This window comes from Castor canadensis, chromosome 1 (genome assembly GCF_047511655.1).
Source record: "Castor canadensis chromosome 1, mCasCan1.hap1v2, whole genome shotgun sequence".
NCBI lineage: Eukaryota > Metazoa > Chordata > Mammalia > Rodentia > Castoridae > Castor > Castor canadensis.
In genome coordinates this window covers 141900698-141920009 of record NC_133386.1, presented here as the reverse complement: position 1 = coordinate 141920009, position 19312 = coordinate 141900698, and the positions used below count along the sequence as shown (strand labels likewise).

Sequence of the window (19312 nt, the reverse complement as noted above, 5' to 3'; positions counted from 1 at the left end):
ACTGAGAAAAATCAATGTATAAAGAAAAAAATCAGCCAGGTTCCAATGCCCCAGGCTTCAATTGATTTATTAATTCTTAACTTATTGTATTCATTACACAGTAAGTCTCTCATGAGGTCACAAAGAAGGAATGTCAACAGCAGTTTCACAGCACCAAGCATTGTCACTATTTGTGTCACGAGCTGACTCATAAACAAGTATTTGGTGGCAGGGTCATTAGAGCACAGAACTTGTTTTTTTTCTAACAACTGAAGTTTAATTTCAGAAAATGTGTAAAAATATAATCTATATATCAATTTCTGACATACACTTAAAGTGTTAGTATACACAAAATGACATTTTTTCTTGAAAGCATATTTATAAAATGTACATTTTAATTTAAAAACTTAGTATACACTGCACTTAATCTGTATGTTGCATTTATTAAGTACATTAAAATCTGCAATGCAACAAAATGTTTTTTGCACACAAAATTCAAAACACCATTTCAATTGAACAAAAGATGGCTCACTTCATTTTTGTTCTTGTACAACTAGCGTACTGTACACTAGCTCAGGTTCACCACCCGACCTGTTCATTCTTTTTTATTTGACATTGTTCACAGACTAGCACATATTACAATAAGAGTGCTGATAAGAACATGAAGTATAAAAGTGGTTCAGAGATTATAGTTCATGCAGATAATGCTAGACAGCAAAGAAAATTGTGACTGAGAAAACACTAAATAAAATACATAAAGAATGTGCATTATTAAAAAAAAAAAACCAAAACTCCATTACACAGGTTTTTTTCCTTTGGTTACAAACCAATTTTACAGCTTTTTATCCCTATCTCCCCAAAAAAGTCATATGAAATGTTGAAAAGCAGAAAAATCATGGCAATTTCTCTATTAGAAAGTAGAAACAAATGAACAAAATTTTCCTCATCAAAATAGATCAGTAATATATTATATCACAATAACTGGTAACTACCTGTACAGTTGAACTATGCTCTTCATACTTTCACTATACAAAATTTACTTTCAAGCTGGGTGTTTAATACTGAAAATAAATACCAGAGGTAAATTGACACTGGTGTTAAAATATGCCAGGATTCTTTTGTTTAATCATTGTATCTATTAAATGCAATCCTGTCTTCAATTCCTTTACTGACACTTATTATTATTCAAAAACATTTTTAAAGTTCTGTGATGTTATTCTTGTACATTATGAAAATAGCAGCCCTATAAGAAATAAAACACAAATAAATGAAAACTTAAGTAGGTAAATGTTACTGATACTGAAAGAAAAGTAGCTTTTTAGATGAGCTATTAATTATAATGTGAGAGAAAGTCTCAAGGTAAATCTATAGGCAACAGGAAACATGGGTGATACACCAAAACTCTTCAAGACCCCACTCAGGCACCCCCAGGACAATGCAGACCTTGCTTTTCTCTGTAAACCCCTTCTTTCTGTCATTCTTCTTGCGTACTAATGGTATAGGACTAGACACCAACTGTGATGCAGCACATCTCAGAGAGAGGAAAATCTCTTGTAGAATGATTTTCTAGTACTGAAAAGGCCAAAACCACAACCAAAGAATGGCTACTTGTTTTTGTTTAAAGTGATAAAAGCACCAGTGGCACACAAGGAAAGATTGTTTTCAGTTTTTTTTACTGAGATATAAAACAGCTTTATACTGAGGAGACATTTGGCTGCTGTGGAGGGTGCATTGATTGAGGAGGCTGTGCTGCCACTGTTTGCTATTGAGAAGTGCTATGAGGGTTGGCCTGTCGGGCTAGGAGTTGGGATAATTGATCACTGTTGGAAAGAGATTTTAACAGTGCAGTTTCTTGTTCAAATAAAGAGATTCTTTCAACTAATTTTTTTATGTATTCCTTTAGAACTTCCACTTCTCTTACTGTATACATGGAATGGCTTTCAACAAGATCCATTGCTTGTTCTATTTTGTTGTCAACAGCTACAATACCACCCCCAGGTACAGGATCGTCATCACCATTGACAGGGATAGCAAATACTGAACAAAGACATGGCCAGGCTAGAGCACAGAAATTCTAACAGCATCAGGAGATGGATATAGAAAAGTATAAAAGACATGTTGTGACATTATTAAATATTTTATAGTACTCCAAGTTACATTTAATAAACTAGTAAAAAGTTTGCAAGGAGGTTTAAGAAATAATAGCAACAGTAATATTAATAGCATATTTATTCAGTATTCCCAAGATACCAAGTATTTTTGTAAGCATATTATTTTCAAATCATGCTTTTAAAAACTCTGATCTTAATCACTTGACACTAAAGTTTTACTTGTAGATAAATAAAGATTCCAAGAATTTTCATGTGACTTTACTCCTGTCAGTAAAAATACTACACCTTTCTAAATTTTTTTATAATGTAATTTCAAAAATATAAAAAAACAACAATCCTTTGGTTACAATAATCTGGTGTGATTCTGTTGGATCTGAAGACCTAAGGCAGATGAGTGAGTATCCCATCCCCCCATGGAGAGCACTAGCATTCCTGAATCCTGAAATCTGCATTCCTGCACCCTGAGAAGGAGTTGTAAATCTGCATTCCTGCATCCTGAAGAGGAGATACCTGGTCTGAAAGATCTGTCACAGGGCTGATTAGCAAAATGCTCTCAAGATTGTTTCCCCTCCCCCAATACGGGGCAAAACAAACCAGTTCACTCAAGAAAGCCTGAGAATCCACCTAACCCAGAGTTAAAACGTCCATAAAAACCCCAGCCATTACCTGAGCAGGTATCTCCCGGTTTCCGGGCTCTGCTGCACTGCTCTAGCTGTAGCGTTCCTTTCTCTCTAATAAATCCTACTTCATACCAGCTTTGGCTCATCATTCAGCTGCCTCACGAGCCAGTTCTCTGGCCTGTGAAGGGAAGGACCCTCGATCCAGCCCACAATACTTCAAACCAGCCTGTAACAGTACCAGAAAAAGGAAAGTATAAGTTAAGAAAGGTTAAAGTACAAGTTAATGATTGTCACAGTTTCAGTTGTCTTGAGTTACCAAAAAGATCCCCAAACTATTCTGACCAGTCATTATGTTTCCAGAACTACAGAAAAGGGAATGGTGCTACCATCAGAAATGAACAATCAGAAAAAAACAAGACCTAGTAAATGAAAATGCCTACAAGAGACTTTCAGGTATGATGATACATTAAATATAAAGCATTGAATATAGAGTGACTAGACATTCTAAACCTATTAAAAGCTGATATTATTTCCATTATCATTATTAGCAGTAGCATAAACTTCAGGAAACATGATGACTTTCCTGTCACTAAAATCTGTCTGGTATGTGATTTTGGTCCATGTGTGATTTCCAATCTTCTCATATGGCAAACAACTTTACCACAATGCCAAGATTCATACTTAACCTGATAAACTAACACTAGTTCTTCATTGTTTTTTGTGTCTGTTTGGTTACTCCATGGTCCAGTGTTAGAGAACACAGTAAAAGATGACAAATCACACCTACCTCAGGGATATCTGATACATCATGATTGGTATCCCAAGATTGGAAGATGCACACATATGGATCTCCTTCCCCATCTGTTCCATGTACATAGTAGCTGTTGTAGGCAATGCCCTCTTACTATTCCTCATCTTCACTGAGCGCAGTCTTCATGAGCCCATGTACCTTTTCCTCTCCATGTTGACTCTGGCAAATATGTTACTCTCCACCGTTACCATACCAAAGATGCTAGCAATGTTTTCGTTCCAAGCTGAGGGTATTTCTTTTGGAAGCTGTGTATCTCAGATTTTTTTTTTTACTTCATCTTTGTGACAGAGTCTGCTATCTTGCTGGTCATGGCATTTGATCGTTATGTGGCCATCTGCTACCCACTTAGATATACAACCATTCTAAGCCTCTCAGTCATTGGAAAAATGGGTGTTGCTTCATCTGCTTCCCTTTGATTTTTCTGGTTTATTGACTCACTTATTATAGGAGGGACATTATTCGTCACTCATATTGTGAACAGATGGGCATTGCCAGGAAGGGCTATGACAGCATCAAAGTCAACATCTACTATGAAATGACTATTGCTTTGTTTTCCCTATGCCTAGATGTGGTGCTTACCATTATCTCCAATGCACTTATACTTTGTACTGTTTGAATTTCTTCCTGAGATGCCTGACTCAGGGCTCTGGGTACTTGTGGCTCCCATATCTGTGTGATTCTCCTGTTCTGTACAGCAGTTTTCTTTTCCTCCCTGGCTCACCGGTTCGGAGGTCACAGCCTTCCACGCCATGTGCATATCCTTATTGCTAATCTCTATGTGGTGGTACCACCCTTTCTCAACCCTATTATTTATGGAGTTAAGACCAAGAAAATTCAGGAGAGGTTTATTCAGGTCTTCTCTTTGAACAAGATGTTATGTTGATAAATACCAAAGAACTCAATTCTTCATTTATTCAAGAAACTCCCAAATTAGATGCATCTAACATTAGCAAAATAATAACGATTATTTTGGAATAAATGAGGCAATGCTAAATTCCTACTGCTCATGTGTCTTTTGTTTAAAACAGTACTAGACAAAGGATAGCTTTTATATGTAATGTTAAGTTTCGTTACAACTGGTTTAAAGCATAATAATTGAATTGATCCTTTCCAGTTTCACATTGATACAAACTAGATGTCTAAAGATCCAGCCCATGCTCACACATTAAACAAAAGAAAAACAAAATCTCCTATCAGCTTAATAGGTAGCCTGTTTCCCTTCAAACTAGAAGAGAAAATATTACTGTATTTCAGAGAATACTACTACTCATAAGTTTAGTGCCATTATTAGTAATTTATACTTCAGGTTCTGAGTTCAAGATTGAAATTCTAGATGTCTGTCCTGGTCAAGAGCATGTACTCTTCCAGGACTATTGTATATTTATCTATATAATGGCATATATGTGATTTTGAAGCTCATTAAAAGATTTTTGTTAGGCTTACATGAGATTTTCCACATAAGGCCCCTAAACAGGGTCACACACAAAAATGAAGTCCCCAGAATGTTTTCTTTTGCTATTATTATAAGTAGCTGAATAATCCAACTGCTTCAGACAAAATTTAGATGTGTAAAATAAAGGAGATTCATTTATTTTATTCTCCTTTCCCACACATAACATCAGATATTAAGTGATATAATGACTTTAGGTAAGCCTATATCATGAAACTATTTATAATTTTCTGCAAAGATGGGAATAGTTTGAGGCATAAAATTCAAAATTTTAGCATACCTGACAATTAAAACCATTGAAATGGAACAAACCCCCTAAATTGTTCTCTAAAAGCATGTAAATGTATCAGTTACTCTTTTTTCATAGTGTGATTGCACTATGGACTGCAGAATTTTCACCATATGTATATTGCTTATAATTTATGCCAATAGTAAAATGTAATCATCAGGCAATTTTTCTGTAGCTTATGCCCCTTGTTTGAGTAATAATAATAATGATAATAATCATGATAAAAATAATAATAAATGATATTATTGATTCACCTATTACCTTAGGTTTATTTTTTTCTAAATCTTTCTTAAGACTTCAGGAAAGTTCAAGCATTGTCTACACAGCCATTACATCTTGGCTTTAAGGTTGTTATCCTATCTTAGTAACTCCTTCCCTGATAGCACTGAACATTGCTCATTTCTGTATAGTACCCAAATTATCATTCCCTGAAAAAAGAAATCCTAACAATTTTAATACAGATGTGGACATCCATGGCCAATAGAGGAACTAGAAGCTAATATATCAAAAGTATATTTTCTGGGCTGGGATGTAGCTCAGTGGTACAGCGCTTGCCTAGCATTCACGAGGCCCTGGGTTTGATCCCAGCACCAAAAAAGAAAAGACAAAAAAAAAAAAAAAAAACCTCTCCCCAAATGTATTCACCTCTTAGAAGCTTGACATTCATTCAATAATTCAACAGTGTCATTTTACTTACAGACTTTAAAGAAAATCATCTCTGTGGGCCCCCATTTTTCCAGGGAAAGAACTCTATTGTATTTTATAGAGTAAAAATACAAATGTGTAGAGTAAAAATACAAATGTGTACTGACGTGTGAATAACACTAATGAAAACCTCAGCAGAATAACTGTTCACAGTAGTGGCTAAAATAAGAGATGATGCTAAAGTAGCCCGGAGAACCATCCATATATTGAAGAAGTTCTCTTATAGTCATTTTATTTCCAAGCTTAAGATCTTCTCAAATACATGCTCTTAAAATTGTCCAAATTTTTTGGCCATATATATGCTTCGAAATTGAAATCAGCACAGAAGCAGACAAGTGACACTTGACCAGCCCCACCCAAAACTCTATGAACTACAAGAGATTCCAGCTATTTTCCTGTACCTCAGGGTAGAGACAAATTTGATGCCCTGAACACATGGAGCAAGTGTCTGGCATTTGGTGAGAAACTGTACCTTCACCCTGCTATTACATAGCTCTGTATGAACATAAAGAATACTTGACCTGAAAGACAAGAGGTGGTTTAAATTCCTACACAATGACTTGGCCTCAGTTGCACAAATCCCAATGTAGAAACATAAGAAATTACAATATAAGGCAATATGACTACTAAAAAATATAGCAACTCCATAAAATGTACTGTATTAAAATAAAATAGATGAAAATCCAAAATATTCAAAGGAATGATTATAAGAATGATCAATGAAATTAAAAAAGACACATATAAATGCTTGAATGGATTCAAAGAGAATATAAATAAACAGCTGAATGAAACAAGGAAGAGAAAGCAGATTATAAAGGAAGGATTCAATAAATATATGGACATACTCAAAAAATCAATTGTGTGTATAGAGACAATGAAGTATTATTTAACCATAAAGAATAAAATTATATAACTTGCAGAAAAATGGATGGAGCTGAAGATCATCATGTTGAGCAAGTTAGATCATCTCAAATACTACATGTTTTCTCTCTTATGCACAAACTATACCTGAAAAACAGTAACATGACATGAATGTGAAAAGGGGTACTGTTTGAGTGGCAACCCACTGGAGAAAGGGAGCAAAAAACAGGGTAAGGGGCCAGTAGCTATGATAGAAGTACCTATATGGATTTAGAAAATTAGCTAATGTAACACAAAATAACTGTAAAAAATGGGAAGGGAGCAGTAGGGGGATAAGAAGGATTAATAGAAGGGGTAAATTTGATCAAAGTACATAATATGCATGCATGGAAATATCACAATGAAACCCTGTTTGTATAATTAATAAATGATAATGAAAAAGCACAAAATAGTACTTCAGTAATTTGATAATTAAATTCAAAATATGCTTCTCAAACTTGTAAATAAAAGCATTTTTATTACTTTGCCTGCATAGATAGAAAATAATGGTCTCTAAACACCTGTTCCAACATATTCAAGTTACAAGGACAAGGATATAAATGTGAACAAAGTATCAGTTTTTTTATTTGCAAGAAGTCTTGAGGTAGTGCCTATTTCTACAATGGAAAAATCGCATGGGATAAAAAGTATTGAAGAGAAGCTGTTTCTCTGAATATGGTATCGGAACAACAGAAGTTGATTTTAATTTATAATATTCTAATGATACCAAGCAGAGGATGTCTAGATTCAAAATCTGTAAAATTCATATATGGATTTTAGGAATGAACAAAGCCTAATATTGTAGCCTAGGTTAATTTTTTTCAATGTGTTAGCATTTTACAAATTTTGACCCTTGTTCTAATAATTTAATAGTTTACTATATTCTCTTGCAATTGACATGCTATTTAGGAATGTTTAAATTATGTTAAATAGTTATTTTCCTCTCATAAATCTCTCTCTTTCTATACAAGACCGTGAAGTGGGAACAAATAAGATTTCCATTTGCATGACTATAGTTGACTTAGACTTAGCACAAAAAACAGTCATAAAAATATTTGATGATGGTCTGGGGATATATTATAGTGGTAGGGCACTTGCCTAGAATGCTCAACAACCTGATTTGAACCTAGAGCTATGAAAACTGATAATAAATTGTCCATTATTTTCACATCCGTAGATTGTGTGCTTTTTTTCAGGAGGTAGTAATCACCAGTTAAGTTTATTTCTAGCAGTATAAAATAGAATCTTATGCTCTGGTAATCATATTTGTACAAAAATTTGTACATTTAATGAGTGGAAACCTCAACAATCTCCAGTCATTTTCTTGTTTTGTTTTATCAGAGTGTGGATGTTCACCATTAATAGGAATTTTGTTAATTTCCCAGAACAGTCTCAGAAAGATACCTTTCCCAAAAACCAATGAAAACATTTGATGAGTTTTGTTTTTTGCTGCAGGCTTAATAAAAGGATCCAGGGCTCAAAAGAACATAGGCATTTTCCTGTATCTCCCAAGTCCACTGAGTTTTATGTCTCCTGGGATAGAGAGAGCTATACAGTCAGCCTCTGGGCTACTGCTAAGACTTAGACCAAGGACAGACAACCCATTTTTCAAAGCATCAGGGAGTTGTCCATCGCAGAGTAGAGGAGGTAAAGCACATAGCATTCTGAATTCCACAGAAGAAGGTGACTCAGTATACCATAATTACTAGGTTTCAGATTAACTTCACCTCTCATTCTGAGGAAAGGGACTATGAATTTTTTTCCTTCTATGCCAACCCATGTTAGAGCACTTGGGTCTTGGGCAGTGTCTTAAGCTAATCCAGGGCTATGGATGGAAGCCTGTCCCATGCTTATGAAGTGATATTTTGGATGCTCATATCTTGCTACCTGGAAAGATCATACTCTTTAAAGATAAGGAAGGGTTCATTTGAAGGTGGTTTAAGACTTTCAAAACAGATGATCTTAATGAGGAAGAATTATCCCAGAATGTAAAAGATGGGTTATTTCCAAAATAAGAATCAAAAGGACACGAGCTGTGGGTTTGTTGCTACAACTATAATTAATCACAGGATAGATTTTTTTATAAATGAAGATAGGTTAGATTATACCTCACAGGATTCTATGAGGCTTTCTTTATTACTTTCAGCTGAATGGCTGAAAATCATTTGGGAAATTAGGGCAGGGGGCACTTTCCTTTCTTTATCCAAAACAGAAAAGGCAGTAAGAACGAAAAGGAGCTTTGGCAGCATGAGCTGAAATTTCAGAAGTAAGAAATTTTAGATTTGTATTGTTTTGTTTTTATTTGGCTTGCTTATTTATTTGTTTTGTAACTGGACCTATTTATTTGTAGGTAGGGTATTATTAGGAAGAAGAGGAAAATATGAAGTATGATATAAAGTAGAAATCAAGTAAATGAGAGAGATATAGTTAGAAAAAAGGAGAAAAATCAATGTATTAAAAATCAGGGAGTGTATTAAGTGCAACTTCATTCTTCTTAAGTAACATGGACAATAGATTGCAAGTGATCATCTCTGAAAAAAAGGATTATAGGTTTCAAAGTCAACTGGTCCCACTTATTTAGGACCTATACCACCAGCATGGTGAATAAAGTGTCATCCTGAAGCTCCAATGAGCTAGTGTGTTGAGGGAGAAAAACAGTAACTATTAAGGACAAAAGAGAAACAATGTGAATTACATCAGAAGAGATGGGGATTTCAGATGATAATGTACTAAACACTAGTGGTACTTTAATATTTTTTATTTGATATATTATTATCATCAAAACAATTGGGAAGTTGCATTGAATAATATAAAAATAATAATATTAATGTAGTAATGGAAATACAAACAATAGCACTGGAAGATAGTCTCAGAACTATGAAAAATGTAGTAGTAGAAAGATAAGACTATAGTAGCATAAATGAAGCCAAAGGAAAGAAAGATTGAGAAGAGATTGCTTCTAACTGGCAGATGAAGCAGTACTTTAGTCCAAGATGATCTGATTTTGAATCCATGCTTAATTACATATTAACTATGTGACATTGGGCAATTGATTTAACTGGTTCATGTCATAATTTTGCAATGTGCAATATGCAAACCATATCAGTAAAGATACAGTAAAAGTATCAATAAAGATGCAGCTGGGTTACAATGATAACTAAATGGTATTTTATGAGGATTAAATTATTTAAACATAGGACGTTGGTCAGAAAAATGCTGAAAAATTATTTGACAATATGATTAATATGGGTATAAAAAGTGTCCTTTTAATATAAAAGTCTAGTAAGTTGAAATTTGTCACTGTTATTAACTAGACTTAGTACTAAAATTCATTCAAAATAAGAGATGTAATGTCTATAATTCTTCTATATTTCATTCTTTAGACAATAACATACAACTGAAAAGTACAATCCAAATTTTTTCTACCTTTTTTGTCTTTTAGCTCCAGGTTTATGAACTTTGTATCTAGCAGAAAATACAGATATGAACTAGTTCTACTCCAGCCCATATGGATAGAGAGTACAGAGTGATGGAATGCCTTACCAAAGTCATGGTTGGTTGGTAGATCAGCTAAGGCCATAGCTCAGATGGAGCTTCAAAACTAGTCTAGCTCTTTTCCCACAACACTAATCACATTTGACATAACTTTCAATATTTATTTACTTAGTTCTTTATGGATATGTGGTATAGTTATATAACACTTTGAAAAAATGCATTTACATTTAATTTCAAGAACTCTGCAATTCCTTATATTGCTTAACATCATCACTATTTTCCAGACATAAATATTTATTTCAAAACATTTGATTGCCTTTCTTTCACCTCTGATTAATCAATGCAGAAGGTTCTTGATTTTATTGATTATTGATTGACACACAGTTATTCTATTTTCAGTGTTAAAGGCAAGTTTTGGGTTCTGCTTTTGTTTGTTGAGCAGCTCATCTCAGAGCTCTTCCTCTTCGTCAGTCTTCTTGCCTCTAAATCATATTTACTCAACAAAACTTATGCTAGAAACTAAAATATACTCACAGCCATTATGAAATTTAAGCTTTATTGGTGGAGAACAATAAAAATTATGCAATTAGGAATTGTGCAATTATATAACTAGGAAACAGAGAAAGAAAAAGATCGTATTATCCATTAGAAAAAAAAAACTTTTTAAATGATAAAATGTAATTTTGATCATTTTCTACTTTCCTTAAACTTGATTAAATTTAAGATATTCATTATGTATTTTTTCAATAACAAATCGTTCTTAGCATACAGAATGAAGGAAAAAGCCTTCAGCTGTCTTGCCGAATCCCTGAATCTTCAAAGTTACAATCTACTTGTCAAATCATATTTCTAGTGTGACTAAGCCCTCACTATGCTAAATGCCTTCATAGGTACATTGATTTACATTTTTGACTTAAGTGATATACTTTTCTTGCTTTTCTTTCCAAGAACAAGCTTTTTCTTAAAGGCCAAATGTTTTAATAGTATATATTTAATTACAGCACTTTTATGAATTTTAGGTTCAATTTCTTCTAATGGTAATGTCTATTCTATGTTGATGCATTAATGTAACTGAGTATCTCCCACCATTCTTATTCTGACATGCTTTTAGAGTTATTTCTTTGTCCTTGATTTGGAATCCTCACAAGTGATTGAGATCCTTGAAATGGAAGAGATGGACGGTTTTTACTTGATAAGTTTATTAGCATAGCACCATATATAGAGTAAACTTAAATAGTCATTAATTTCTTTTTTTCTTTCTTTCACGTTTCCAACTCATTTGTTTTGTTAGTTTGTTTTCTATGAGCTACCTTGTTCCTATTCTAGTAATATTGGCATCTTAGCAGAAATAAAACAAAGTAGAAGCAAAATACTAATAAGAAAACACAAAAAAGAACAATTAAACAAAAGTGAAAAATCTGGCCATGTGCATGTGGAGGGAGGGAGGAATGTAATGTATAAGATAAGAAAGAGAAGACCCTGTGTACTGATGGAGGATAATGCTACATGAATGCCTCCTTTGCATATTGTTGGTTTAACTGAAACTTACACACCTTGTGCCATGCAAAACAAGACCATGGATAAGCAAAGCAAGGACTGCCTTGAATTTTATGTCTTTCTATCCAAATAAATTATCTCAGAAATGAAAAGAGCAGCTTCTTTTAAAAAAAGATTGCATATTAAAGAATAGGGTAATAATGATTGTATAATAAATCAGTGACTTTGATCTCACAATGGTCTTCTGACCACTATATTTCTAGCACTCCAAAAGAGAGGGCTCTGGCTACTTGTGGCTCAGATGTTTGTGTCATCCTCCTGTTCTATACATCAGTTTTCTTTTCCTCCCTTCTCACCAAATTGGAGGCCATAGTATTTCACTGCATGTGAATATCCCGCTTGCTAGTCTACGTGGTGGTACCACCCTCTCTCAACCTCATCATCTATGGAGTTAAGAACCAGAAAATTCAGGAGAGAATTTCACAGGTCTTTGAACAAGATATTATGTTGATTTAAGCCAATGAACTTCTTTGCTTTCCAAGAAATCTCTCAAATGAAAAGCATTTAAAGTTACAGTAAAAATTTACATCATACCCAACATTAGGATAACAATAACTAATTTTTTGAGTAAATGAGGCAGTGGTAAATTCTTACTATTTATGTATTTGCCTTAGAAAAATACTAGATCAAAGACAGCTTCTTTTCTTTATAATGTCTGGCTTTGTTACAAGAGACTTAGACATTATAGTGCTTTTGGGGTTGTTAAATTATTTGTCTACAGGGTTCCAGTGATTATAACTACTTTTAAAACTTAGCAAAAAGGGATGAGTTATTCATATCTGAATTGGCATATACATGGCATACAAAAAAATCCATAGTCAACTAAACTATTAAAGCAGATAGTTAAAATTTGTTAAATGAAAATGAAATGTTTGTAGCACTCCCTAAACAGGTAGTAAATAAATATGAATTTACTCATAGGAGCTTGATTATTTTGTATTATTTACTATAAAAGTGCTATTGTGAAAGATAACATTGTACTTCAGAAATTATTTCATAACAGTCAACTTTAAATTTATATTTAATAATAGGATTACAATAAATGTTTACCATACATATATCAACTAACCTCACAAGAGATAGTAAAACTAGTGGCAACTTTAGAACTATTTCATAGAGTATATACAATCAAGCACAAATTCCCATAGCAGTTTCTTTTGAAATAAAATGCAATATATTTTTCAACTAATTTAAGAATTGCTATTGGCTAAAATCACCAACAATGCATTGTCTAACACAGGTATAACTTTATACCAATATCTTTAAAGTTTAATAATTTGATAAACACTCTCAATTTTATATTGACACAGAAAAGCAGGAGAACTAAATATATAGCCCACCCTCAAACACTATCCAAATAAAAAACAAAAACCCATATCATCCTAACTAATATTCAGCCTATTAAAAGTACTATACTATAGAGAACAAAACTGCTTACATATTTAGTTTCATTATTTAATATTGAACATTTTTTTTGGTCTGTAACATGCCTTTGCTCCTTTTTTAAAATTTATATGTGCATAAATTGTTTGGGCCAATTCTCCCCCCTGCCCCCTGCCCCCTCTCTCTCCCCACCAACCCCCTCTCTTCTAGGCAGAACCAGTTCTGTCCCCTTCTCCAAATTTGTTGAAGAGAAAACATAAGCAATAATAAGAAAGACATTGCATTTTTGCTAGTTTAACATAAGGATAGCTATACAGAGAGATTCCTAGCATTGCTTCCATGCACATATGTATGACAACCTGAATTGATTCATCTCTACTAGACCTCTTCACTCCTTCTGAACATTTGGGCTCTTAATTCAAGTTTGGAGTTTCAGATGTCTTATTTGGTCAAGGGTATACACCCTCCTCATGTTTGAATATTTCTGTATATAATGGGAATACACATTATCTTATGCTCAGTTAAAGGTTCTTGGAAGGCTTACATGAAATCTACAATAAGGAACCAGTGTCCAGCATAAAATGAAAATGAGAGAATGTTGTCTGATTTTGTTATTATTAGCAGATACAAAATCAGCCTGCATCACACACATCCTAGATGTTATGGATAGAAGAGTCTTCTTTATTCTATTTCTTCCTTCCTACACATACTATCAAGCATTATGCAAAATAATGAGTTTAAGTAATCTTAGGCAATAGACCATTTAAATTTTCCAGTATAGAGACATGAGAAAGAGCTTATCAGAGATAGATTTCAAAAATATTAATGTACATGCTCATATGTATGTAAGTGGAAAAATGATATCTGTTGAAACTATTCCAGGAATGGGGAGAGGGGAGTATGAAGGAGAGTAGTAGAGGGGGTGCATTCAAGTACAATATATTTGATATATTTCAAAAGCTTTTGTAAATGTTGCAAAGTACCCTCACCTAGCACAATAATACAAAAAGGAAAAAAGTTAAAGTGCATACTAAATAAAACCACTGATATGGTCCAAAACCTATAATAAGTGAAAGCGGAGGTAGCAGCTACCATGTTGGTAACTGTATGATTACACTGTGGACTCCACGATTTTCACCATTAGAAAATGATTACTGCTAATGACAATGACAAAAGGCATTCTTTGGGCAATGAATGCAATAATAGGATATCAGACAACTTAAAATAATAATACTTTATTCAAAAAGGAACATCATATGTTCATTTGTACAAATATCCATACAAACCCACAAAAGTATGTAAATATTTCACAGCATTGATACCTTAAGTGAAGAAGTAAATAGATACCATATATGCCCATGATGAGTATACTAAAATATATCCTGAAATTATAATACAGTGAAATTACTGCAGAAGAAGTTATACCTAAGTGCATATATAAGAATCAAATTAAGAATATTTTTCAGGGAAATCACAGATTACAAAAGGACACATATCCCATGATTTCAAATAAGGAATTTATGTTTAATAAGTCAGCACTTCAGAAGACAATTAAAGGAATCTTACACACAAAAGTGGAAGATACACAAACAGAGAATGCAGAAACCAACTGAAAGTGTAGATAAAGAAATGAGTATTAGGAAAGAATGAAATGTTATGAAAGAACAAAATAACAGAAGTTAGTACAGCCATTCAATAATAACATGGAGTGTTAATGATCTCAATTCTCTAAGTAAAAGACACAGACATGTGGATTGGATTGATAAAAAATTAGCAAGTATTTGTGGCTAACAGGAAACACACCTCAATTGCAAACACAAACACAGCTAGAAACTGAAATGTTGACAAAATAAATTCCAAGTAAAAGAAATTTGGAAGGCTGGAGGTCTGACTCAGGTGGTAGGGTATCTGTCTAGCTTCACAAAGCCTTGAGTTCAGACCACAGAACAACTACTTAAAAAAAATCTTGGGGGGATCCAAGATGGTGACTAGGGTATGGAAGCAGAAAGCCTAACTCCGTGACTCTAAAACCTCCCTGAAACATTGGAGCCACTCTTGGAGAATTCTGACTGCTTCTAGCCAAAATAATATCTGCTATCATACTAGGTACAGGAAAAAATTCAAAGACTGACCCACAAATCAGCCTTTAATTGTACATAACACCTGTGACCCACTGCACAACCAGCAAGGTGGGTCCAGCTCCAGGGAAACCCTTCTTCCCTGTGGGGAGCAGATTAAAGCCTATGAGAACTGGACACAAGCAAGGCGAGATGCAGTTAATTGCTTTTACCTGTAGGGCCGAGATAGGCCCAGCCCTTGGCCATGAAACAGGGAAAGTCAGAACATCTGCATCTCTTAAGTTGTGTTCAGAAAAGCAGTAATGTAGGTTTCTCCTGTTACAGTGTCACGCCCCTCCCTGTGTCTCCACCCTGTTTGTTGCTATAAAAGACCCCTGAAGGAGGAAGAGGGGCTTTTTGCTTTTGGGGGCTTAACTTTGGGCCTTTTGGTGTGGGAAAATTTTAGAAGAGAAAAGAATTATTGAAGGGAAAAATTGCTGAAGGGAAAAGAATTGTTGAAGAGAAAATACTAAAGAAGAGTTGATAGAAAGTCTACACCAAGAATTTTAACATAGGCTTCAGAAAGCAAAGCTGAGAAGGAACTTCATACATAGGCCTTAGGAAAGCTAAAGCTAAAGAAAAGCCAAAGAGAACATGGGACAGGTCACCATGCAAATATAAGGACTGAGACCTTAAGAGTTATGCACATGCAGGTTGTAGGCATGGCTGCTGGTTTGCAAGTTTGAGTACCAAGACTTTAAGAGAGTTAAAGAGAGATAAGAGATTGCAAGCCTGGGAGCAAAAGACTTTAAGAGAAATTAAGCTAAAGATAAGCTGAGTGCAAACATTGGACAATGTGAGCCTAAGGAAAGAGGTTTTAAAGAAGATTTTATAAGCAAGGTTTTAAAGAACTGTGAGGAGTAAAGCCTTAAAGAATCAAGATAGAGGAAAGAATAAATTAGGGTTGAGTGTCTCCACCCAAACACCAAACACAACTGACCCCAACTTTCTGTCTGTCTGTCTGTCTATCCTGTATCTTTTCTGAATCTCCAATCACCCCCAGTTAAGCCCAGTTAGGAGCAAGAAAGAAAGCCTCACTCCAGTAAGGGAGGGAGCACAAGAAACAGTGCCCCCCTCAGTTCTCTACAGTGATTTTTTTCTTTTTTCTTCTTTTCTTCTTTATTTCCTTCTCTTCTCCATCCTCCACCAACCAGAATCAAACTTTCAACATCCTGAATCCTTAGCCTGTGGAAAGCCTCCCCAAGACACATTACACAGAGAAAATTTGGAGCCACTTCTTGTGGTGCTGCCACTGCCACCACTGCTGCTGCCTCTGGCTCCAAACCTGCCCATGCTATTTGACAGAACAAACAGGTGAGCACCACACACCACACAGAACTCCCCCAGCCACCCTCAGGAACACAAACCAGCATAGCGCCTGGGCAGACAGATCCCCACCCCAACAAAACTGAATAACAAACAGCAAACTGTAATTTAGCAAGACAGCAGAAAGGATGTGTGGAACACTGAATGTGCACTGGGGAAAGGGGGAAGGGCAAGGAGCTAATTTCAGCACGAACTATCAGTAAACAAACACAGGAAAGGCAGAAAAGACGGAGATGGGGGCGTGGCAATAAGCCACTCCCTGAAGTAAGGCAGGGAGTGGACCATACAGCCATCTCCTGAGCCTGAGAGCAGCACCCACAATTAACTGCCCCACCTTGCTGGGGGAGGAGCTGAACAAACAGCTGCGGCTGAAGGGTAACACAGCTATCAGCTGGGGAAATCAATAGCTCTTACTACCCTGTGTGATCTGGCAAACCTACTTCACCTCACAATTTCAATTAAATTGGTGGACAGAAGAACAATACACTACTCACAAGCCAATTACCTGGGGAAACCACGTCAGACCTTCTGCTTATATGCCAATACCAGGACTGGATGTTGGAGGAGTGACTACAGAACTTAAATTAAGACTGACATTCTATCTTTCCTGAACCTGGAGGTTTTTTGTTCATTCGTTTGTTTGTTTTTTCCTGTTTTTTGTTTCTTTGTTTTGTTATTGTGGGTTTTCCATTTTTATTTCTACTCTTATTATCTGTTTTTTTCTTTCTACACTATAAACTTTACCATCATCATCTTTTCATCCCTACTCTCACCCCATTCACTCTCCCTCCTGCTCCTGTGTTGAAATCTACTGTGCTCCTTCCCAACAATTCATTCTGCCCCTTCTCACCCACTATCATCCCCTGCTCTCAGCTTTCCCTCACTTTCTCCCCCAATCTGTCACCAGACTACCACTCCCTCCTACATTCTCATCACCTGCTAACCAACCTATTATACCAACTTTACACAGCCCCAACACCCTGCAATCGCTGACAGAAGCACCCTACACTACAACAACAGAAATACACCTAAACACACATGGGCCATAAAAACCAGCAGCCCCTAGACAGCCTCCCCCACTCACCAACCTTTCTTCCCACCTCCCCTTTAAGTGTCACCCTATCCAATTTCCCAAACTTCTATAGGTAGCCTAACAGATGTTATTCTCCCCAACTCCCCTGCTTATAGGTATTACCACCAAGGGGTCTTCTTTATAACAATTTAACTACTGGTCAGATATTGAACATGTGAATTAGTTATTGCAAAATTACACCCAGACCACAGACAGAAATAGCACACCAACATGGCTAAGAACCAAGACAGCCGCAAAACAAAAATTAAATCAAAGGAAAGAAAGCAGGTGACTAAAACCACCAACTAGCCAATCAGGAACATAGTTGGCACTGTACCAGGTGGAGCAATGGGAAGAAGAAAAAGGGATGGAAACCATTCTCCCCCCAAAAATAATTTAATACAGGATTCAGGGGAAAAGAAGAAATTGGATACCCAGTTTCAGATTCCAACAAAACAAAGATAAACAACACCAAGGAACCCAGAGATACCCACAAAACAACCTCAAAGGAGAAAGCCTGCAAGTAATCACTGAGAACTGTATGGAGAAGATACTAGATGCAGTTAACCAAAATGTACAAGATGCACTCAAGAAATTTTAAGACACCAAAAATATGAGAAGACACAGAAACAAATAAATGAACTCATAAGAGCCCTAAATAAACACCAAAGTGAAACAGAGAAATAAATGTCATTAGAGAGATAAATGACTTAAATATGAAAATAGAAAATATTAATGAGGAAGTGACCTATGATATGGAAAACCTCAGAAAAAAGAATCAAACAGAAACACAAAACACAGTGGAAGGCCACTCCAGCAGATTAGAACAAGCAGAAGACAGAATCTCAGAACTCTAAAATAAAATAAAAATTAAAGAAAAAACTGAAGAACACATAGTCAAACAACTCAAGACCTGTGAAAGGAATAAGCAAGAACTCAACAACTCCATCAAAAAACCAAACCTGAGAATCATGGGCATTGAAGAAAGAGAAGAGGTCCAAGCCAAGGGATTTGTAATATATTCAAGAAAATAATAACAGAAAATTTCCCAAGTCTTGAAAAAGTTTTGCCCATATAGGTACAGGAAGCCTCCAGGACACAAAACAGACTTGACCAAAAAGAGAACATCCCCATAACATATTATCATTAAAACAACAAGCACTGAGAATACAGAAAGAATATTGAAGGCTGTAAGAGAAAAAAAAACAAATAACATATAAAGATAAACACACCAAAATCACAGCAGATTTCTCAACAGAAAACTTAAAACCAAGAAGAGCATGGAGTGATGTATTCCGGGCACTGAATGAAAATAATTTCAACCTTAGGATGCATGCCCAGCAAAACTATCATTCAAAATAGATGGAGAAATTAAAAACTTTGACAATAAGCAGAAATTAAAACAATATATGACCACCAAGCCACCACTACAAAAGATTCTGCAAGGAATTCTACACACAGAAGATGAAAGCAAACAAAACCAAGAGAGTTTGGGAA

The 19312-nt window shown here is 35.2% G+C and overlaps 1 pseudogene; it reads left to right on the top strand.

Annotated features, from left to right (window-relative positions):
• Positions 1-3488: 3488 nt before the first annotated feature.
• Positions 3489-4404, top strand: LOC109674734 (olfactory receptor 52Z1P-like; annotated as a pseudogene).
• The last annotated feature ends 14908 nt before the right edge of the window (positions 4405-19312 follow it).